The sequence below is a fragment of the Ostrinia nubilalis genome, chromosome 6 (assembly GCF_963855985.1).
Source record: "Ostrinia nubilalis chromosome 6, ilOstNubi1.1, whole genome shotgun sequence".
Taxonomy (NCBI): domain Eukaryota; kingdom Metazoa; phylum Arthropoda; class Insecta; order Lepidoptera; family Crambidae; genus Ostrinia; species Ostrinia nubilalis.
In genome coordinates this window covers 14,890,718-14,915,815 of record NC_087093.1, presented here as the reverse complement: position 1 = coordinate 14,915,815, position 25,098 = coordinate 14,890,718, and the positions used below count along the sequence as shown (strand labels likewise).

Here is a 25,098-nt window from a genome sequence, read left to right as displayed (position 1 = left end):
GTTTGGTCCAATTTTCTTTGTATCGCGCATCTGTCGTTCAAACAGCCATCCCGTTTAAACAATAATATTACCTGTATGATAAATTGTGCGGTTATCCTTCCTTGCTCGCCTACGACACAGAAATATTTTATACTATACCTTATATTAAAAATACAAACGCCAAACAGAACAGACAAGTCATTTTTTTGCAATACTTCTAGAAAATATTTCATCACAAAATTGGCATAGTTTAAGCCCTGAAGCGTCTTCAGAGATCAAGGAAAAAATTTGGAAGTACCTAATACTTAAGTTACTAGTAATACTTAGTAAGAAGTACATGGGTAGCAAAAGGAAGTGTGTAGAGTTTTGAGCTTGTACCTGCTTTCACTTATTGTTTTTTTTAAATTTCCTTCGTAATAACATTCTAGTTGTACCATAGATAACGCAGTTTGCACTAATAAGTATTCGCTGCATCTACGTGAAACTTGTGAGGACTTTTAGTCAAGAAGACACTTAATTTTTTAATGATTAGCAAGGGTAGGTAAAGCTTGAAAATAATGGGATACCACAAGGGTCTATTGCTTAGTAGCGCCCGATTGGCCCCTCACGTCCTATTTTTGGCATAATATCATATTTATTATTATAAAGTGAAGTGCCCGTTCTATTTGAGTTATGCCACGTGGCCGCCCCAAGTCCTGTCGAAATGACGCGCCGTGTGATTGATTACATCGCTTTTTTTGTTCCCCATCTTCATTTTATTGAAATTGATGACTTGTTCAGTGTACAGAACCATTTTATGGTTAATCGAATAATTTTCGAGTGTTATAAATTTAGCACTTGAGTTTCTCATAAAACTGAAATTAAACAAATTGACCGTGACGATTGAAACTCATGGATGGATTTTTGGACTGTATAGAATAAACATCAAATAATAATTATTTATATTGTATCCCAATCCACGAAGGTTTGTGGAAAACTTTGGGCATAATTGTATGTATAGTTAGGTATAATATTATGTTACATTGTACTACTTACATTTTCACTTAAGATCAGTAAGTGTGAATTGCTTTGCTTTTTCACGTATATTTGCATTTCTATCACGTTTTGGCAAAATCAAGCCCTTTTTAACACTCATGACGCTGAGCCATATAAGAAACTTGAAATCACTTGTAATAATCTAATGTATAAAGTACTAAGTATTCCACAATAATAACAAAGTTGCTTGTTAATGTATAAAAGAAAAGATAAATAGAGAGTCTCATTAATTTATCATCGGTTGACGCACATAGGATTGCATAGATAAGATTTCCCTAACAATTCCCACCATCCACCCCATGGTAACCAGCCCCAACTAAAACCCATTAATGATTAAACGAGCACCGTCGATACTAATCTTACATTCCCACTTACTTGCGAACTGACTGACGTACGATTTTAATTTACCTATTCTGAAAAACTTTCTCAAAACTGATAACTTATATCTGTCTCTGTCACTCATAATGGTATTTTAATGTAAGTGAAAGAGACGCACAGAGTCGAAGCTATCGAAATCGTATCTCGAAATAGGCCGACTATACTGAGAGTGTTTCCACATTAGCTGAGTAGAACGGGCTGCGCCGATGCGATACGACTTTTACATGTGTCATTTTTATACGATACGATATTTTGGTCGTGGTAATATCGTATGGAATTCGCAAAAAAGCCTTTTTGTTACCTTTAAATGTAAATAAATAGAGACATGCTTGTAAAGTGTTAAAATATGACCAATGTTTTATCATGGATGGATAGAAACGCAATCATGAGAAATCTCATGTAACATAAATCAATTAGATGATTGATGATGTTTTACTTTGTGTGAAAATAATAGCCCAAGGTTCAAAACATAGCAAAAGAAAATGAGTCGCTTTAAAGTAATTCATGCAACTATTATTGATCTAGCCAATAACATGTTTTTTTTAAAGATTTTCGAATTGAAAATGTTATGAAATTATTTTACCTATAGATGAAATCTAAATATAAACTACAAAAGCGAAAGCAAATTATTCTTGATGATGAACTATGGGCCAAAAGACGTAAATTGGGCAGGCTTTCTATAGGTGGACCGACGAACTGGTGAAGCACTTGGATGGGGGCAACGCAGGAATCTTTGTGGAAATCCTTGGGGGAGGCTTATGTCCAGCACGGGACATCATTTGGCTAAAACGAACTAACAAAAAATACCGACTCGCATCGTCCAGTGTAAATCCCGCCCAGCAACGTAGCAATGCTACTGCAAGGTTTCACCCCGTTCCGACGTCTGTCCTACGGCTTCGAAGAGGTGAATAATGAACTGAACCGCTCGTTTATGGTACAGTCGGTGGAAAAATCATTCGAGATTGATCTTAAGTTCTTGTGAATTTAGGAAAGATATTTTTATAGGTAGTTGAAATTACGCACTTTAATTGATATTAAACTGCAATTATATCAGAGCCCTAGCTCTATACTAGTGTATTAAATGACAAACAAATGTAATCATCTATCTTCACTCAAAAATGATTTAAGTTTTTGGTCCATTTATATCTTGGTATCGATTTGAGCTATGACCTTTCATAACCCTAGTCTCAGAAAATGACTAGCCTATAAAAGTTTAGTTGAGCTGTGAAAATAATATTTTAATGAATTCCGCAAATTCAGAAAACAGTCCCTATAAATGAAAGACACGAGAAACTCACACAGAAAGTAGGTAACTATTTTCGAAAACGATCTTAAAAATTCTCGCAAAATCTCTACAAAAAGCTTAAAAATTTCACAAAAAGCTCACGAAATACTCGAGTCACGAACCCGTCGAGGTGATCACTTAAAACTCCAAGCATTCTCCCCCCGACTGTACCAACTACAGCGAGCTACAAACAGAGTGCTACGGTCAGAAAATAAAAATCACGAAACTCACGAAGCCATAGATGCCTAACGGGGAAGTTTTCAAAAAGTCACGGAAAGAAAACAACGATCCCTCGGACGCAGTGAGCTCCGCATTTTGAGTGCTTCTCATACCTTGTTTGGGTTCTTGGGAAAATTGCCTCACCACAAAAATTCCTTGTGAATTTTCATTTGTTAATTGTACGAAGTAGGTACTAGTGTTCTCTGATTGTAGATAAGTTTTTTGTCTTACGAAATAATTTTATGCAGGTTAACGTGCCTTAATAAAAAATATCACAATTTTAATGTGTTAAAATAACACATTTGGAAAAAAAATTTGGATTTATGATTTTGCTAAGAAATCAAGTCATTTGGTCAAGTCATATGAACCGCATTGTAGACTTTTTGCCAGACCAAAACTTTCATGAAACTAGCTAGTATACGATATAACTTAAATAAAAAAGAAATGTGTTTTGTTTTCACTTATTCAGAAGAGAAGGAAAAGAGAAGCAAGAAACAAATCACCGCATATTGCATAGAGCAGCGCTTTCCGGAGCTTTGTCAAGCATTGACAAGCTGGAAAGTAATTTTCTTGAGCTTTTCTCGCTTTAGAAATGGATGGGAAGACGCTTTATGGACGGATGGATTAATTATTTTTCAAAAGATGGATTGATTTATAATTTTACTTCTTAGAATCAAAAGCTTTAAAATTTTGTATTAATAATCATTGAAATGGGTGATGCAATTTTTTATTTATGTAACAAAAGCAGGTATTTCACCACAATCAGCTATACGAGTACTCCCGCCATGAAGAGGATCTAATACATTTTCAAGTTACTCGTATTGCAACTCTTTACATAAGCTACCAAAAATAGCGGATTTTCCGAGAAATTTTGTGACAGATTGGAATCCAAAAGCGTGGCTGCTAATTATTTATACTCTGTACAGTCGGTAGCATATCGGGATGTATAGCTTTTATGTAGCAAAATAAAACCTTTTGCAACTGCATAAGGTAAAATTTAAACTTGAAGTGCGAACAAATTGTCGTCAGCAAGTCTTAAGAGCCCTAGGGAAGCAATAACATTGCCGCAATCACAGTCTCTGGAGGCACCAGCAATCAATCGCTGGCTGAAAGTAATTTAGTTTTCCCGCCTTATAAACAAGCACCAACATGACCTCAGGGCCTCCGTCAAATGAGCGGAGGAAAAACAGTACGGCTTCTAAGAAAACAGAATAACGGTAGAGTGCGATTGGCGACTTAAGTAGTTGGTTTATAGTGAAAAAGGGTATTGAATAAACATAGTTTATACGTAGCTGGCTAAAAGTTAAGGTTGTGGTTTCGATGATATGCTAAAGTAAAGACCACGAGCTTCAAAGACCAAAAAAAGCAAGGTGAAATCAATGATGATAACAGTGTTTTACTATGTAAATATTTAACAGTTGATGACGAAACTATCAACAAATTAAAATGAAAATACCCTTCGAATACTAAATGGTGTTAAGTGGTTAATTCAATAATTGCCAATAATCCGACAATTAAGTTACGCCCATGTAATACGGAATGCAGCAAGCAAATGAGATTAGTGCATGGCAGTATCGATTTATTCCTTGACCTACATGCTGACAGAGATAAAATAAAAAAAACAAACTAACATTCACAAACATCAGTCCTAGCGTTATTAAAAATTGAATACACTGCGACCTGGATAGGTACTGCAAAACGCGATTCATATTCCACTTTATTTGGAAGTACTCCAAAAAACTTTTTACAAAATAATCTAAACTTACACAGGAGCATCTGCGAAGTTCGCAAGCTACCTAAGTGAAAAGTTACTCGTGAAATTACATTTCGTCGCGAGAGAGTGAAAAAAAAATCTCCGTTTTTCGTCCGTGTTAAGAATATAAGAGGCTTAGTATAACGAAATCGGTTTTTTTGGAAGTGGTGCAAAGTCCCCGGGCGTCTGTGCCTCAAACTTTTTTCATTCACAAAAAGGCAACTCAAAATCCCTTGTTTGATTTCGCCAGTTAAACCTTCGAGCTTTGTATAGGAGAGGACTTTGGTGCTGCATAATATCGAACCTTTTCTTTTAATTCGCAGATAAGGGTACGTTTTGAATATGTTAAAACCTTTTTTCAGTCCTGTAAGCATTTGTTTACAGATGTTCATGATGTTCGCCTACAATCCAAAATGGTTTGTTTGTAACAGACACATTTAAGGTTGAGCATATTCTTCAAACCTTTTAGGGTTATTATTTATGTGAAAATGACTTATTGGACAACAACTTAGAGTATCCTAACTTAATCTATGTTGAATAAAATATTATTATCTCTCACCGAACTCGATTAATCGTAGTGGTCTAGTAAACATACTGAGGAATTCGTAGCACTGATAAAGTCGTAGTACTGATAAATTCGTAGCACTGACAACGTTCGTAGCCAAAACAAAAGTTGGTCCGTTGCATTCCGCGAGTCCTAAAATATAGATTGCGAGACTTTCGTAGTACAATCGCACTTCGGTGCAGATGAACAGTTAGTTCCGTCGAGTCTGATTACTTGTAATATTTGTTTTCTTTTAGTTTTTAATCAATACAAAGTTCGTAGCATTAACGGTTCTAGGAAAAAAAATTGATTCATGAAATAATTCAAGGAGAGAGCCTAGACATAGTTTATTTATAGTGCGAGACAGATGATAAATCAAATTAAAATTGGTCTGGAATGTTGTTTACTTAATCCAATTTCTCATAATTTAGGCTAGCAAAAATAGGTTTAAAATAAAGTACCTAAGGCTGTACTGCCTTAGGTTAAAAATGAAGTAGAACTCTTTAAGCGTTTTGAAATATGGTCGCTTTTTCTGTAGCGATATAAAGTTTAAAAAAAAACACTTTTTAGTAAATAACAAAACTCTGAAAATTACAATACATTTGTATGCGCTTGTAAAGTTTGCGTTGACCCGCTAGACCAAACTTAACTAACTTGCAGCAGTGCTAGAAAGCCAGAACTAGTCATGTTTAGTTCCCGGGAATAACTGTTCCTCGATTTGGGAAAATTACCGGTAGTTGGTAATAAAAAAATAGGTTTTATGTAAGATCCTTTTATATATTTAGATAAATAAAAACTTTGCTACTTCTTTGTCGCGCAGTCGGATAAAAAAAGACTTAACGAAACCACAATACGAGTCAATTCTAAGGGCAAATTAATTCATAAAGTAGGTACGCCCAATCCCAAACTTATAGATATAGACGTTTCTAAGTCTACTAAAAGAGTAAAAAAAAGTGCTTTAGGGATGCATATAAGATTAAATCTTGCTAGTTGGGTTCCCAGTAAGGTAAAAATTCCCGGGAACCGGCACAACTCTAGTCAGAACACAAGCCCAGCGTGAGTTTTAGCTGCGAAAGCAATTTCGTTCCACTAAGAAACAGTTGTAGTCAAAATAAAAGTTTGTTCGATACGTTTACTGCATTGATTTGAGAAAAGTTGGGAAAATGAAGCAACGGTAAACTATTTGTTAGTTTTCAATCGATGTGCAAAAACATGGATTTTGAAAAGAAAGTTGGAAATGAGAAAGAAGCGCTGAAAAGAAAATCTGTTACGTATTTTATAAGTATTTTCTTTTATCAAACTTATTGTTAACTTTCAGTAGGTACCTACGTGGGTTCAATTCCCGCCTTAGGCAGTTCGATTTTTCCAAGTTATTTATAATTTTCAATTTAGTTTGAGATGCGACTCTTAACGCTAAAAATTAAATAACTAGGTACCTACTATTTAATAAAATATGAAAATGCAACTTACTTAAATGCGCCAGTTTGCCGGATTTTTAAAGACCTGAAACAAAAATAAACAAGTGTAAAAATACGGTTATTTTATATTTTTGACAAGGATTTAGGGTTGAATTGATTTTTTGCTCTTTTAATTGACACTCTGAACTTGTAAGAGTCGAAACTTACATTACTTGACAGGTTATTTCTTGAATAGCGTGTCAAAAACTAATTTTTCTGCATAACCCAAAGGTAAACTGGATGAGAATGCCTTATGGCATTAAGTTCGCCTAATGTTAATATTTTTGGCATTGAAGTATAAATAAATAAATAAATAAAAATATCAGCCCTTCAAAGACAAAATCCTCAAGTCTAATATTTCATAATCTCAAAGTCAATAGTCACAATAATTAATTATTTCCTTATTAAAATAATAATAAGCAAAACGAAAACAATCAGATTCCTGTAGGTACCGAAAGCATTTTAATGAAAATTCGAGAACTTAACACTATGAAGACAGATCAAGTGACCTCGATCATATTATGTCTTTGCGCACACGAACAGTGTTGTGATAAAATTTAATAGTAAGGCCCAGAACAGACGGTGAAACGCAACTGCAACGAAACTGCAACTGCTAGTTACTTTTGAGTTGCATCTAAGTTTCTGCCATAGCGTCCGTTGAGAGACCACACATGATGCGACCAGTTTGAAAGTTTCATTTTTGGTAACGTCTTAAATGATTTTTTGCTTCAACTAGAAGTGATCGAGTTCTTCTCTCCTGTAAAGAAGTTTATTTTTTATTTTATTTATTTATTTGGAAACTCAACAGCTTGGTCGACAATTTACATGTTACAGAGTAGTACATTATATAACTCTAGCCAATTACAGAGTCTCACAGCTAATTTAAGTGTGTAGGAACAACAGAATAAATAATGTAATTTGTTATTTTAGGTTACAAAAATAAACAATAATGCAGATAAAAAAAAGCAAAAATAAAACAAGATGTGCTGGCTGGCGCATGGCGAGGATAGAAAGCTCCTAGACAACAGGAAATACAAAGACGAAGGTGGGAAATACAAAGACGAATCAGTAATTTTATTATTTGATTTATTCTAACTATCAGGTATGGCAGCTCCACTTCACAGAAAACGTTAATACCGAACGAAAACGAACTCTATCAATATGCAAAAAGTGGTAGAAAAAGGTATCCAGCTGGTACTTCACAATAATGATAGCAAGGTTCTAGTTATGAACCTTCCGAGCCTATTTGTCTAATAACAAAATTGACTGAAAATAATAATTACGCGGAGGCATTCATATAAACTCTCGCAAAAACTTTTGACAGATTTTGCCAATTACATTCCTGGAAAATACCGGTCCAATTAAAACAAACAAAGAACATTCCCATTTGTGAAAGCAATTACAAATCAGTAATTTTATTAAAAGTTAAGCATGTTATCCATACAATATGAAATGCGAAAATAACTTTGTGTTACATTTTCACGCTTAAGCCGCTAACCTAATTTTGATGAATTTTGGTTTGGAATGACTGACTGTATCTGTTGTCTTAAAATAAAATGTGAAATATTGTAAAAGTATCTACATTATGGAATAATCATAGTTTGATTGTTAATTATATGAAACCGCGCATGCTTATGATTTTAGTAATAAATCAAGTGCTTCTTATTTTCGTGTCGACAACAAACCTACACAGTGTCAGCCCAAAACTCCGCCACAAGAGTGGCGAACCGAATCAAGTGCTTTTGATCAAGGAATGTGAATTTTGTGACAAAACATAATCAACGCGAGCAAAGCCGTAGGCAGAAGCTACTTTTATCTATAAGAACTCTTTTCCTTATACGTGCATGGATATGATTTAATTAAATCTCGCTTTATCATTCACGTCAAAGCGTCAAACTTTCAACTTAATGAGTTAACATTTTTCATTTTCTACAAAACTGACGCTATCAAAAACCTGTCACGTTGTCGTTTACAATTCACAATTATCTCCCTAATCGTTTCCCTCGGGACTGATGACAGCTGCTCCCTAAAATCAAATAATGAATAAAACCTCAAGACTAAGGAGTTTTCACCCCTGTGCTAACGAGAAAAGTTGAGTTTAGCTGATACGGTGCCGCGTCTCACTCTCTAAGCGACATGCTATTGTTAAGAGAAACGCGGGTTCATGAAGTTTTTAAAGGTGAATGCTGAAAACTTTTAGATCTTAAAACAATTTGTTTATGTGAAATGATTTTGATTTTTCTCAGAAGATTCAGAAGGATTCTTGTCAAGAATGTCCAAATAGAAGTTCCATTTAGCACAGGCTTGAAACTACGTTTTTAAGTATGAGTTTGCGAGCAAGACAGAGACAGGACATAGAGTTAGAGACCTAAGTCAAGTAAAGCTCACAGGCTCCGCTCCTTGCCGCTCACAACTGTCAGCGATTCTGGTTCATCTGCCGCTAAAGCGCGAACGCAGACGTGACAAGGTCGATGAGCGGGATCAAACCAACGACAATTCTTCCTTTTTAGGTGACGTATCACTAAGAGGCGTCGCGTCACACAGCGTCACGTTTACCGGTAAGAAATCCGCTTCGTTCAGAACTTTAAAAGCGCCCTTACTAGACAGTAACACGAAATGATTGCCGCTCGCAACTATCAGCGATTCTGGTTCGTCGATTAATTTTACTGCCATAATTATGTGTGGTAGAGATGTGCTAAAGATTACAAAACCGCTGCCCTTATAACGATAGACAAACCCTTACCGGACAGTAACACGGAATGATTGCCGCTCGCAACTGTCAGCGATTCTGGTTCATCTGCCGCTAAAGCGCGAACGCAGACGTGAAATTAAAACCGTCGCTTATCCAGACGTTCAAATCCGAGTGAAATGTGGGATTATTCAGGAGAGAGAGCACTTTGTTGAAGGATTTATCGTTGTAGTGCTAGATTATGAAGTTGTTTCGTCAGCTACTATGGGAAATATATTATTATTATGAAGCATATCCTTTAGTGTTTATTTATCAACATAAAAAGCATGTTATTTTTATGGCGACATGTAGGTTAAGGCGGTCTGATTCTCCTTAAGAAAAAGTATAAGCTCAGTGCTAGAAAGTGAGTTGGTGACTTTTGAGCAACTCTTGAAACACAATAATTGTTTATTCTATTAAAACATCTAGTAAAGATCACGTTAAGTATCAGTTAATTCTGCATCAGACTCCAGATTAGACATCAGATTATTAATGAAATTATTGATTTTACAGCTGTCACATTAATGGTAAATTGATAAACATAAAAAGCGTGGATCGCAATTTGTTGACAAACTCTAAACTACCGGAAAAACGACCAAAGCTTCCAATGACAATAAACCGCAGATTGCCTTCACCCGCAACTAACCAAATTGGTTAAATATTCACCCACTATTTACACACTACCCCCAAATCAAAGTAATTCGATGCAAAACACTCACCGGTAATCGAACTCGAGGCCCTTTAGCGCGCAAACACGAAACTAAGCCAAATGGGGCGCACCGACAATGTCCTCGACACCCGACGTAATTACTGAGGTCCCCGTTCGAACAGATGGGGATGAACGGGGAAGTGGGATAGACACACCTTTTGCAATTGCTACTTACTTTACACCTAAATAAAAAATGCAATAACTAAGAGCGCATTATCTGTGCCATCATCATTATCACGATTTACTACTTAAATTTCGATATCAAAATTACAAAATAAATTTACACTAACGTGGTAAACATACCTAATCGCACTAATAATAAAGGCGAAAGTTTGTGAGTGTGAATGTTTGTTACTTCTTCACGTCTAAACGGCTGGAGCGATTTTAACAAAATTTGGTATGGAGTTAGCTGACACCATGGATTAACATAAAGGCTATGTTTTACCGTGGGTAACACCGCGGGGCACAGCTAGTTTTCTATAAATTATACTACATTTTGGATTGGCATTACCTTCCAGCTTCCTTTTTCCTAAACTCATAAAATTCTGATGCCTTAAGACATGCATCATCCGGACAAGTTCGCTCCACTATAGATGAAGGTGTGATTGATCAAGGGAACCCCTACACTACTTTTACCAACATCACTGTATTTTTTAATTAATAAATCATTCGTTCGTTTTGAATCAAAGGACGTCCACTGATGGACAAAGGCTCCCACAACGACCGATCAAATATGTCGATATGAATGAATCAGTGATAGTATGTAAGCTTTCCTAATAAATAGATATTAAAAAGAAGGAAAATAGACCAGATATACATTTAAAACTAATACTCTGAAATTGGACGCAGCGCCCCGGATTACTGAACTTAAAAATCTTCCGCCATTAAATTATAGAATTAATAATACTTGGGCCCGAGTGGATGCTACTGCGCCGGGTCGTAAGCCGATTAAAAACCACGACGAGACTGCAAGGGAATACAGACAGAAATGATGGCGAGCTTACAACGAATGCAGGGCAAGCTTTGCTTAGTTTGGGACTAAATAGAGACTAAAAATATCCAGATGCTGCCCACATCCAACTGCTTTCTATGATCGGCGGTACACTGAGCAGGGGCCTGCCTTTATTGTGTTTTCCGGTCTATGGTGTTAAATGCTTTCAAATTACCTATTTATTACTTGAAAGTTCTTCGATATCCAATCCAAGACTAAACAAGTTGCATTCAAGTATGTAGACACCGGTCAACAAAAAAAAAATATTTTTTTGCGCATGGATTTTACTTATTATATTCTGATTATATAAACAAATTTATATAAAAAAGTGCGATTACAAATCGAAAATATTTGCTTTTTAAGAAGTTATAGCGATTTGAATTTTCCATCTTCATAGTAAAATGTCTCTAAAGATGCACGTCACATTCTCATTGGGATATATTTAAAGATAATTATGGGGGCTTATTCGCAAGAACAAGGGGCACGCTTTCATCAAAATATAGTGGGATTTGAAAGACGGCGTTACCAAGGCCAGTATACTGAAAGCGTCATAGGGTTAGATTTTTATGAAAAAAATCTTCTATGGAACATGAGAGGAGATTAGAACTTTTCATTTTTAATAAATATTTGAACTCTATTTTAAATTTTCTCTTGTGAGAATGAATCTTAAATTGATGTTTGGTATGTTTTAATAATTAAAAAGAATGGAAGAAAGAAAGAAAAAAAAAATATTTGGCAACAAATTAAATCATCTCTATGTTCATGTTTCATACATTCATTAATATGATTTTTTCTATTTTTTACACATAAAAGCAAATTCAGAACAATTTTTTGTTGTCATTCATAATTCTAGGTATTAAAGCAATAAAAATAATCTATGCATAACCCGTGCGCAAAAATGCTGTAGACAGTTGTAATAATACTAATTGCACCAAAGAAGAGTGCATATCTGTAAGAAAAAGCACATAAAAATTGCTTCTAATTCATAAAGTATAATTTTAAACACTCATTACTAATATATTAAAACAGGATATTTGTTTGTAGTTCTAGCTGTTATCAAATTTTCCATAACTTACAAGTTTATTTAAAATCCTTCAAAATCACACAAGATAGAGCTTTCTCAAAGATAAAAAGAATGATACGCTAGTGGCTAGCCAAACAACAAATCAGTGTGTAGTTTCACGTAGGGAGTTTGCAACTATATTATAGAAAAGCTGTTTTAGTGTACGAATGTTATTTATGAGTCTCTATGTGATATTTTTACTTTTATAGTCGTTATGTGAACATTAAAAAGAATACCATTTTAGCTTTAGCCTCTTACAAAGATTAGAATTCAGGAAAAGGAAAATAATTAACTAAAGTTTAATTAGGTATGTCTCTATTTTTTCACATAATTAGTAAGATTATAATAATATTTATGAAAAATTGAATGCCAGTTTGTTATTATCATTATCAGTAGGTAAATTATAAACAATAGTAGGTAATCAGTAGGTCATTAAGTATTTTAAGTGTAAACAAGCTGAATCTATCTAAACAATTCCAATGAATTATTTTAAGTTGTTGTAATAAAACTTCAGGTTTCTTGGACACTACCTATTCGCGTATCCTAAAGGATTATATTAAAACTTACCTACTTTTAAAATTATTATACATAATAAGTACCTATATCGCCTGTGGATTGTCACGACGTGGAGGCGGTTCTTTTGGAAGGCGTTCGTGAGGACAGACCCACCACGAAAAGGCCACCCTGAGGTTCGTACGATAATGTATTCGGATTATTATTATTAGTAAGGGGTAAATAGTAAATACCTTCACACTCGAAAAATTTCCTCCAAATCCAAAGAGCACACAACGGACGGAGTCACGGTATACCGAAGTATGGTTCAAACAATATGTCCCTGACACTAAAAATTTCGTACAAAATCAAAATAAAAAATCGAAATCAAAAAGACTACATAAAAATATAAAAACACACAACACAAAAAATAACTAAAATTTTAGTCACATCGCTTCGACATTTGTCTCACTACTGAAAACTCGCGAGGTGTCAACGGCTTGAAAACAATTTGATATGTCAGAGTGGCCAGCTATTTATGAAAGCTATACTATGGAGTTTGAACATTATTTTAAAGGTCGTCGCTTTTTATAGATCCGTATTCATATTTTTACACATTTATTTTAGAGCTGAAAGTTTGGAGACGGCTTTCGGCCTAACAAATATTTCAGGTGTGAATGTGTTTATCGCACCCTTAATAATGAATGGGCACAACTCCAAAATTCAGTTTTTTGGGAAAAGCCAAAAAACCAATCGGCGGATCGCGGTTTTTTACATAATTGGCTCTAAAATCTTTATTTTATCAGCTACAACTTTCAAATTAAGCATACTTCATCACTGGTATCTGTTATATAATTTGAGATAAGACATTTTTGAAAATATTGATTATGAGTATTTAAAAAAATTGTTTAAAAAAATATTTCAAAGTTAGGCCTTTATTTTACTATTTCTGTTGTTGTGATTTTGGGTATTACTTGTACTTGTGCCCATCTAATCCTTAGGCTGAATTGTTTTATATGGCATATTCCCTAATATTGCTCTCTAATATTTAAAAATAAGTGTATTATTCGATTTTTATATTGATTTACGCCCAATAACATTGGGGACAGTTATTGTGCGGTATAGTAGCTTATAGCCAATTCAGTATAAGAGTAGGGTGCTGAATACTAGAAAATTATTAGATATGTCGAATTAGATTAAAATAAAGACTATTAGCTATTTCTCTGAGAAAAACGACATGAAAATACTAATTTTATGCATTCAAAATATTTTTACTTAGATAGATAGGGACTCTTACCCTATAAAAAATATGCTTTTCATCAAATCAAGAAAAAACCTACAAAAACTTTTTCTGTAAGGTTTTCTGTTATGGATTTGTTCAGGATAATCACTTATTAAAGTCCAACAGCCAGTACCTTGGTATCTTTTTTCCACTATCCTGCTGTCCTGGTGGAAGGAACCGTTCTCCTTGTCCCTTACTATAATCACCCACATTATGTGGGAATAAGTTCAAATGGCTATTGTAAAAAATACAATTTAATACTCAAATTGGCGTGTGTAATTTTTGAAGGATTTTAGCAACCAATTTTGAACACAAGAATATCCATTCTGGTGTTCTAACATTCCCCAAAAAATATTTTACTACTAAAGCACCTTAGCCATGCTTCAGATTCAATTTGTGTTATATGGTTTACAAATACAGTCTTTTATAAGAGCACGGATTTGCAGTCCATCGAAGATAGCTGCTTTTAATTTTTCCGTACTCATCATCATTTTGCTTTTGATCATTTTGGTGATTAGAAAGCTCAATACATATCTTTGGCCCTCCAAATAGAAGCCCTTTACGTCCTGCTTGACTTCAGTATTGCAAAGAGTCTAGGTACACAAGGTTTACGACGATATTGGACACCCAATATTTATTATTTTGTACAATTTTTATCCCAAAGTATGCTTAGTTTGTTATCACAAACTCCGTGATCTTTTTTCTTTGCTTTTGTGTACAATATTTGCCACATATTAATAAAAACTGTTAGTGGTGTTAACACAAGATTTCATTACGAACTCATATTTTTTAAGACAAAAAGCACTTTAGAACTTAAACTTAGACAAACTGAAAATTTCAAGGTCTAATAGCTGATCAGTAAAATTGTAGTAACATAATACGTGAAAAGATAATTTTAAAATAAATTCGATGTATCCTCAGTCCTCAGAATCTGAGTGATTAACTAGCATCAATTTATGTGACCGTAATAAATTAATGAATAATATAATTAAAAATTATAACACTATCATATTAACCCATATCTTCCTAGTGATCGATTAGTTGATCGGTTCACTTTTTATTTTTTTCTGAGTAAAACGGAACGCATTGATTTTTATTTTTTATATGTTGGTAAACTTGATGCCAATAGCTGTCAAAATATATTTTTGACTTTTAACAATTGGCGCCAATTTCAGTGTAGTTCGAGTGTAATTGCGGCAATTTTTAACCAAAAAAATGTCTCGTCGTAAAATGTAAGTATTTTTATCACATTATTTTATTATTCATGTATTGTTATTATTTCATACTTATTATAGTGTGTGTATCAATGTTGTAATATGTCACAATGAATGTAAATTGAATATGGGTAGATATGCGGATGTTTCATGAAGTGATCGATTTTTCGATCAGTAGGATAATATGCCCGTGTACGGTTATGCATTACGATTTTGCTTTTATTTAGATATTTTTATTTATTTTGTTACAGTTTGTCTGCAAATGAAATTATTTCGCACCTGGAGAATGAAACGGACGTTTTAGCGGCAGATATTTTTATCACCCCACCAGAAAATTATGATAAAAGTGACGAAGATAGTGGTGATGAGGAGTCGGCCCACATAAATAATTTGCCAAGGCACCAACTGTTGGCAGAAGCTGAAATTCGGGCTACCGTTGCTTCAAATACCGGTATTTATATTGAAGACAGTTTATTTGACCATCAACCTCTCGAACCCGTACCCAGTACCTCGTCAGCAAACCCACCGCCGACGAAAAAAAGGCGCGCTCCTGCATCTAGACGTTGGAGGGCTATTGATATTTCAGAAAAACAGGAAAAAGATACTAATTTGCCTAGTTTTTAGAAGATTTTGAAACGCCAATACAGTTCTTCGAATTGTTTTTTGATGACGAGGTGTTTGAGTTATTGCGTTCAGAAACAGAAAAAAACGCAATTCAGAAAGGCAAGCATGGTTTTAGGGTGTCGCTGACCGAAATGAAACATTTTATCGGAATACTGTTATTGTCAGGGTATAACAGCGTGCCAAGGTACCGTATGTATTGGGAACAGCAAGTTGATTGAAGCTTTCAAGCCGTGGCATCGCTCATGTCAAGAAACAGATTTGAAGACTTACTTCGTTACTTTCATGTCGCTGATAATAATAATTTACCACCAAACGATAAGTTCGGTAAAGTTCGTCCACTTTGGAACCTTCTCAATGAGGGCTATCGTTTTTATACTTAACAGTTGGCACCCCTGGCGATTGACAGAACCTTACTCTACAGTGGCGCCATCTTGATGAGTGCAAATGCGATAGTCCTCCTATCACTTTAGCGCTCACCAGTTGGTGCCACTGTCTTCGCTACTACCAAGTGACAGGACCTTACTCTACAGTGGCGCTAACTGGTGAGCGCTAAAACGATAGCCCTCATTACAGATGGCTGAAATATAATCCTGGCGAAAAAAACTTGAGCATCGATGAATCGATGATTCCTTATTACGGCAAACATGGAGCGAAGCAGCACATACATGGCAAACCCATTAGGTTTGGGTACAAAAATTGGTCAATATGGTAAAAGTACTAAATATTTTCTTGTTACTAATAATTCTAAATGTTTAAAAGTATATATTTTGTTTTAAAATTAATAAAAATATAAATAAAAACCGCTTCTAATTTCTCAATCACCCAACCTACACAATAGAACATTACATGCATATATATTCCTACTGATCGATTAGTCGATCGGTTTCAAAACTTCAAAAGTAATTAAAAAAAAAAATTTTTTAGTATTGATTTATGTTCACATACATAATAAGGTGCTATGATAAAATTTTCGTTAAAATCGATAAAGTCTATGTATGCTTGGGATGATATGGGTTAAAGTAATTCACCTTTTGGCTGACTAGTGCGTTTATTCATAAAATAAACAAAGAAAAAAGCCAACCTGAGCCCCGAGCGAACGTTAATAGCCTTAACACGTAGGTATGTCTCTTATTTTATTAATCATTAGTTTATTTGTCGGGAAGTATTTCATAACCACCGCTTTATTTCTTAGCATCGCGATAAAACATTCTATAAGCTCCTAATCAACCAACAGGTATGAAAATTAATAATAATAATAATATAAGCCTTTATTACTGGATTATACTTCGTATCTCTCCCGAAGATGATTATGTTTTACATGCAGCAGTACCTGGGATGATGCCGTCCTTATCACACTTTTAGAGAATATTTATTTAAAAATATAAGTTTTAAATATAATAAAGTACGTGTTTTGACTCCTCAGCACCGTAGTACATTCCGCGGTCCGCCATATTTCTTGTCATTACTTGTGTTGGTGTTCGTCTGACTCACACGTACTTTTTCAATAAAAATAACTTAGCGTAAAAATGGGTAAAAGGAAACGATCAAGTAATGGTGATAATAGTGATATAGTGAAAAGTTTGTTAAGAAACCTCGTATGTACATAGACAACGACAAATTATAGTTTTATCTGATGATGATGAACCAGAAAAAACATCGTTGTCTCCATCGTGCAGTCACTGCAGATTTGCAGACATACATACATACATATTTAAAACATTCTGGTAAGTTGTGAATCGTGTATTTTGAAATTGTTATGAAATAATGTGAATAATTTCTATTTTTTGTATTAAAAATGAATATTTTCAACTACCCTCCGTGGTAATACTTTGTGTCCCGACTTAATCGTGTGTGGATACTAAACTACACGTACAAAAATCGTGTTATACAAAATACATAAACATCCCGACGTAAATCGTGTGTGGATGATTTATTGCTTATCCCGGCGTATATCGTCTGTGGATACTAAACTACACGTACAAAAATCGTGTTATACAAAATACATAAACATCCCGACGTAAATCGTGTGTGGATGCTTTATTGCTTATCCCGGCGTATATCGTGTGTGGATACTAAACTACACGTACAAAAATCGTGTTATACAAAATACATAAACATCCCGACGTAAATCGTGTGTGGATGATTTATTGCTTATCCCGACGTATATCGTGTGTGGATACTAAACTACACGTACAAAAATCGTGTTTTACAAAATACATAAACATCCCGACGTATATCGTGTGTGGATGCTTTATTGCCTTTGAGCGTATTAATTATCCCGGCATATATCGTGTGTGGATAAGACATTTTTAAACTGATTGCATTTTGCTTTGATTATTTTCCTAACGTATTATCATATAACGTGGGTAGACGTATCAACACGTCGTAAAATAGTATAACATAATTATAAATATAATAATATACAATATACATGGGGTATTTATAATTTGTTACCCTATCAAATACAAAAATCTTTATTGTGAAGTATTACTAAAATAGCATACAATAATTACCTACATCAGACGAAAATACCGGGTATTTTTCAAGACAAAGCCTGTCAAAGACTTTCACAAGGATCTAGCAACAGGTTGGAAAATATTGATTAATGGATTACCTACCTACAAATAAAAAACACTTGATGAAACATTATTTACTTGCTAAAAATTGCGCATAATAATTACTTCAACAAAGGCAGCAATACAACTGAACATCTGATTCTGCTTCTGTTTGCTGTACGCATCCTTATTGCAACTGATTTCACCGAGCCTTCAATATGATTTGATGACCTAGCTATGTCACAAATGGAATAATATTCCGTAAGGAATTATGAAAACCTTGAGCGATGCTGGCGGTTACTTTGTGACACTCATTAGAGAATCACTGTCAAGAAGATACGCTATCACAAATTCCATTAGCAAGCAAAAAAAGAGATATCATAAAAGATTTATCAAAACGAATCTCTTGTTTGGTTCAGATTTATCAGACCACTCGAAATCATCTATGACTAATATAATTCAGTAATACCAGCCCAGCACGTCTACAACTCATCAGACTTTAAACGCAAGGGGGGCATTGTGAGCGGCAGCCGCTGAGCAGTGAGTGAACCCCGGCCAGCCCAGCAGCCGCCGGCTCCGCCGCCGCCGCCTGCGCCGCGGGGCCGTCTCCGGTTAACCCGAGACCCAACTATCATCAACCGAATCGAAGATGATAATTTTATTCAGCAGATAGGCACCAAGGTGCTAGTAACTGGTAGACTTAAATACTACTAAAATAAATGGCTTACCTAACATAACAAAATTAAATGATACTACTATTTTGTCCTGGATCAGGGTTATGAAATTCCATTTTAAACTTAACCATGCCAAGTTGGAGTACCCCAATGTAGGTCACATACTACACCTGAGGGGAGTAGTAGGTATATTCGACAACTGTACAAAAGCCAAATTGTAGACAAAGATTTATTCTAAATTTAAAGGAATTAAATAAATTCATTAATATGAACTATTTTAAAATGCAATACTACCACTGACTTTACATAATTAATTATATAACAATACATTTTATTATGTGAAAACCTTAGATTTGAAAGACTCCTATCTTTTATTACCAATTGCTGAAAATGGATGAATTTGGCTTCGTTTGTCATGGAACTCCAAGCACTTTAATATTCAGTTGTTTGAATTTCTTCGTGATCGATCGTTTTTGTCTTACATCCGCATGGTGCCTTTTGTCTTTACAAAATTATTAAAAGCAGTTTTACACTTTTTGCAATCACTCGGCCATCTATCTGTACCAATACCTGTACCAATTTTTATGTATTGGAACGGTCAGAATGCTGGAATAATATTCAAACAACGGGAAATTTATAAGAGCAACTAGGGTAGGAGGACAAAAGATTTTTTATCTAATCAAAATAATAATGTTACCTACATTTCTAAAATTTACATACTTTAGAAATTAATTTAACTTAACAAAAGTGCAAGACACTAGTAATGCTAAAAACTACGAAAAATATCATTCCAGTAATTTGCTTCATTCTTGGGGTTATTGACCTCAGCGTGCCCCGCCGTTAAAATTACGGCTGGATGTACACGAAGTTACCGGGAAAAACATCTTGGCACTCAATTACTCAAATAACTACAATAAACATCTGCCAAGTATTTAAAACATAATTTAGCATAGTGGAGACTGGAGAGATTACATTGACACAGCACATCATGTACTTACCCTGCAATCAAATGATTTGTTTCGATGCCTCAACCACTGGTCAACCTCAACCGCAATCGCGCATCGCGTAACAGCCATCGGAAATTGGTCCCAGTTACAGTTACTTTTACATTTAAATACCCTGGAATTGCTCGCTGCACTCTATGATCTTGAAACATTTGCATCTCACCTACTTATTAAGAATAGACAATACAACGGTTATTGCCTAATAAAAAAAGGGGTAGTATACAGCACACTTTAAATAATACTGTTCGAGAGTTATGGAATTGGTGTGGTTGGGTGTGAAAACGCGGTCACAGATTTCGAATCTCGTCAATCAAATATAGACACATACTATGAATTTAGCAGACTACGCATTTACAGAAATTACATTACCTTTTGGTATTCCAGAATTCGTCTTATTTGCAAGTACATTTACTATTCAAAATCACCAATGTTCTACGAATGCATCTTGGGAGTTAGACCCTATTTCCGAAGTTATTGATACTTTCACATTTAATGTAACTTTCTAAAGTTTTATAAAAAAAAAAAAAAAAAAAAAAAGGATGGCGCTAAGGGCATAGTAGTAGTACCATTCTGACCTACTACCGTGGTACCTATTGTGGTCAAAGCTCCTCGTTTCAAAAGTCATACGTTTCGAACCTAACAAAAATCTGTTGTGTTCGCCTTTCAGAGTTGATCATCCTCTCCATGCGGATTTAACCCTGATGGTCGGCAACTTATCAGGCAATCGCAGTTGAGGCGAGGCGCACCTACTAATTCTCTGGATATGTTAATGACATCTTTCTCACATAGTACATACTAATATTATACAATATACTTCAGGTCTAAAATCATGGTTGTAATTCCAATTCAGCTCATTTATTGGAATACTCAACGGACAAATTAAATTATTCGTGTTAGTTACAGTACAGTACTCTCAATGGTTACCGTTTGACTTTATCTATACTGTTATATCAGGATATTACTACTAATGACTGTAATAAACGTTTTCTCAAAAGCGTGTTTCGCCTCAGACCGCCTAAATATGACACTACTTGGTATTAAATTATCATTTCCCTGAAAAAATTTACAGTTAAGTGTATACTTCTTCTAGTTCTGGTTTCTGCACAGATAATGAATACTCCGAGTTTATCTAATAATATTACTAATAATATTTTATTGTGTCCAGACTAAATATAAATTAAAGTAGGTAGATGAAATTGATGAAAACATTAAAACCGGACTCGATTAATTTTATCAACCATTTATTATTGTACCTATATATTACCGTACATTATGGACAACCTTGTACTATGCCCAGCCTCAACACTTAAATCTTACATTGACAGGACTATTGGTATACGCACAGATGATAATATTTTTGTCAGTTACCAAAAACCACTTAAAAAGTGGTAACTCAGTGGAACTTCAAATTTGATAATATCGATTTTTATAGCGCTCATAATACCCGCCATACGGGCTACGTCTGCGTCCACCGGGCTGGCGTTAATTTTATTACTTCTAAAACTGGGCTGGAAAGTGCTTGGGTGGCGACCACGAGCCGGAAGACGTAGCGTGGGCAGGCCTCCCACTAGGTGGACCGACGATCTGGTGAAGGTCGCGGGAGGTGCCTGGATGCGAGCGGCGCAGGATCGGTGTTCGTGGAAATCCTTGGGGGAGGCCTTTGTCCAGCAGTGGACGTCTTTCGCCTGAAACGAACGAACGAACTTCTAAAACAGGTATTCATTCCTTGCCAAAAACTTTATGCAAAAAGTTGCGTGCAGAAATGCGTCTGAATACAAAAATACACCGCATAGATAGCATCTACCCAAGACGGCTCTCGTATAAAAATGCAAAAAAGTACCCTCAAATTCATAATCATATTTTATCAAAGTCAAATCGCGTTCCAACATTGTGAATACAATGAAAGCACGAGCAGTAAAGTACATACTTTATACAGTGTAATAATAAGTAGAGTGTGAATATACAGAGCATAAGCATAAAATAGAGAACGCTAGAAAAAATAGTATCAAACTTTTAAATGACTTTGCATAATATAGTCATGGCCACCACGTTTTACCGAGATGGCTTATGGCTGCCGTCAATCAAAATTATATTTCAAAGCCTTAATACATTTAATCAATGCTCTTCAAAAGCAAAGCTATTTAATGTTTTAGCTTAAAGTATCTACAAAGTAAGCCTTTAAGTAAGACGTAATGTCTTCTTCTAAATTCAATCTTCATGCCGACTATGGGATGGTTTGGGTCAGTTTGGGTTAATAACATAATATTATTCTTGGACAATTTCACACAGCGTCATCTAGCCCCAAAGTAAGCGACTAATAAGCTTGTGTTTTATGAGTGCTAGCATAACGGATAATTATACTACTTTTTTTAAAATCCTACAATTGCTACTATCCTACTTCCTACTATAATATTATAAATGCGAAAGTTTGTGTGTATGTTTGTTACTCTTTCACGAAAAAACTGCTGAACGGATTTTGATGAAACTTTACAGTATTATTGTTTATAACTCAGAATAACATATAGGCTATAATTTATGACGATATGTGACAAACTAAATTTCACGCGGGTGAAGCCGCGGGCAAAAGCTAGTACATACATAATTAAAGCACACAAAACGTGAACCCACTACGTCTTTTTCAACTCTGTCTCATATTTGACCTGATTGCATAGCAAATTGTTCATGAATAAATAATACTATGATGGGACATTTATGCAGGCCGAGGGCTGATTGACAATCCATTTGTGAAGATTCTTCAAGGGACTTCTGCGAACGTCACATTTCTTCATAAGATTAGGGGAGCTTTGGAAAGCTCCGTAAATTTTTAAACAGTTAAAAGCTTATTAACGACGCATGATGTGGGGAAAGTGTACTCAGGTGGATTGCATTGTAGATTATTAAATGATTTTAATGTAGGCTTTTAAAAGTTATTCTGAGTCTTTAGCGATTATTTGTAGAGAATATTATTTGCAGTATACAATGCCGGTCTTTTTAAAATTATCTTTGGGGAGGTCTTTGCCTAGTAGTGCACGGCATTAGGTCGAGCCGATGACACAATAGGGATGTTTCCTGGTTAAAAAAGCAAGAGTTTGTTTAGTCCGTCAGTTAAATACTTATCAAACTTATAAAAAAATACTCGACACGTATTTTTCACTTTTTTTTAAACTAATTAAAGTTGAAAGGGATAAAGCGCGCCAAAGTTCAAAAGAAGAGGCCCGTGACGTCACGCGGAACTTCAACGCATCATAACTTCGTTATTACTTGTTTGATTGACAAATTGTAATATTTGACGGACTAAAAGATTGTTTTAAGGAAACTAGCCTATTACGACGATTGAACACGTAAAGTTCAGAGAAATTGCTAGCAAACGTAACATGTCTACCCATTTTCCGATGGAGCAACTAACAAAGTTTATAGAGGAATATCGGTATTTCTCGATATTGCCAGATTTGTCCCTTCATTTCGATATTCAGTAACAAATACCCAGTCGCATAATTCAAGTTCCTATCGATTCTTAACTACATAATATACAGTGTACATTATCGCATTCATAGCGTTATCATCAATAATAAACTAGGCACGAAACAACTGGACTGATCTATCAATACTATTTACTAGTAAAGCCTGGTACATACATGAAAACATTTAAAGCTTTTTTTTTCTTTCGATTTTGTCGTTATGAACTTTGCTGTTATTTTCCAGTCGAACTTTCATAACCCTGGAAGTTGAAATTGTCCTTTGGATAAATAAAATATAAGATCAGCGTTGTTGTTTGGCTAAAATTTTCTAAAAATAATATCGTAATACAACAGCATGTGGACTTATTACTTAACACCCGGTGCGATTGCAGTCAAATACCTGCTTTGTTATGAATTAAAAAAATGTGGCTCTCTTTTTGACTCTTCTTGCTAATGAGGGGACTTCATTACAACCCTATATCTCTGCTACAAAAATTCCATCCACGTTTTAGTTTTATTTAATGATAATGTTCGGAAAATATAAAAATAATTTGGTAAAAAATTCTCAATGAAAATGTTATAAACATTTTTTTTTCTTAAAAAAATAAAACAATTGCAGCTGTCTTCTGATCGACACCAGTGTGTACCCATCTCAAGCCTAGCAATCGGTCAATAAGTTTTGTGTCCACCCCGTATCCAAGTAACTGGTGGCCTCATCAACTATTGACCGGGCGATATCGACCACTTTCCTTATTGTCTGTGGTATACACTCTATATACTCTATGGTAATTTGTCGTCTGATTGCAGGGTAGAATGGAAAATGGAACTGTCCATTAGTAATTCGAGCGCTTGTTTCTGACGGCCATTTTCGTTCTTTGTCTGTATTTGGTTTTTAGATTGATATCATTACATTCCCTTGTACATTTATTTTGTGACTTTATGCTTTACAAAGTGTTATGTGATAGTTATCTTAGATAATCACGGTTCATTTATAAACCAAACCAATGTGTATACCTACTATATTACGGTAATATGGAGAGACTAGCTTTTGCCTACGGCTTCACCCGCGTGAAATTTAGTTTGTCATAGTATCGTCATAAATTATAGCCTATATGTTATTCTGGATAATAAACAATAATACAGTAAAGTTTCATCAAAATCTGTTCAATAGTTCTTGCGTGAAAGAGTAACAAACATCCAGACATCCATACAAACTTCCGCATTTACATTATTATAGTAGGAAGTAGGATAGTTAAGATTGTCAACAAAGAAAACGAAGTAGGAAAAATGACATTAAACAACGTCAGACATTGATCCTAGAAAAGCACAGTTACAAATAATACAAAGATATTTCATTCAGAAACCTTTGTGATTCTTTAAGTGGTTCCTCCATTGATTAACTGCTTTAATATGTGAACCACAAATAGACTCGTTATAGGTCATCGCCGGCGCTCAGGTAGACTATACAGCGTGTTTAGTTTCTTGATTTCGAAGATATCTTTCCGGTAGGATGCAGCGTGAGACGTCGACCCACAAGGTGGACCGACGACCTGATAGAGGTAGCAGAAAGGCGCTGGATGCAGGCCGTTACCAACCGTGCGATGTGGAAGTCATTGTTCAGCAGTGGACGTCATTTGGCTGAAACGGACGAACA

At 35.0% G+C, this 25,098-nt stretch overlaps 1 protein-coding gene across 3 annotated transcripts in view; it reads right to left on the bottom strand.

Annotated features, from left to right (window-relative positions):
* The window catches only part of LOC135072701 (CUGBP Elav-like family member 1), a 509,527-nt gene that overhangs the window by 473,055 nt on the left and 11,374 nt on the right, over positions 1–25,098 (bottom strand). For 2 of the 3 annotated variants that reach the window (XM_063966722.1, XM_063966727.1), the window contains exons 1-2: positions 12,888–13,104; positions 6,664–6,696 (exon numbers count right to left, since the gene is read on the bottom strand). The gene's annotated coding sequence lies outside the window, so the exon portion shown is untranslated. Of the gene's footprint in view, positions 1–6,663; positions 6,697–12,887; positions 13,105–25,098 lie in introns of those variants that run through there. The other variant, XM_063966723.1, reaches the window with a different exon arrangement.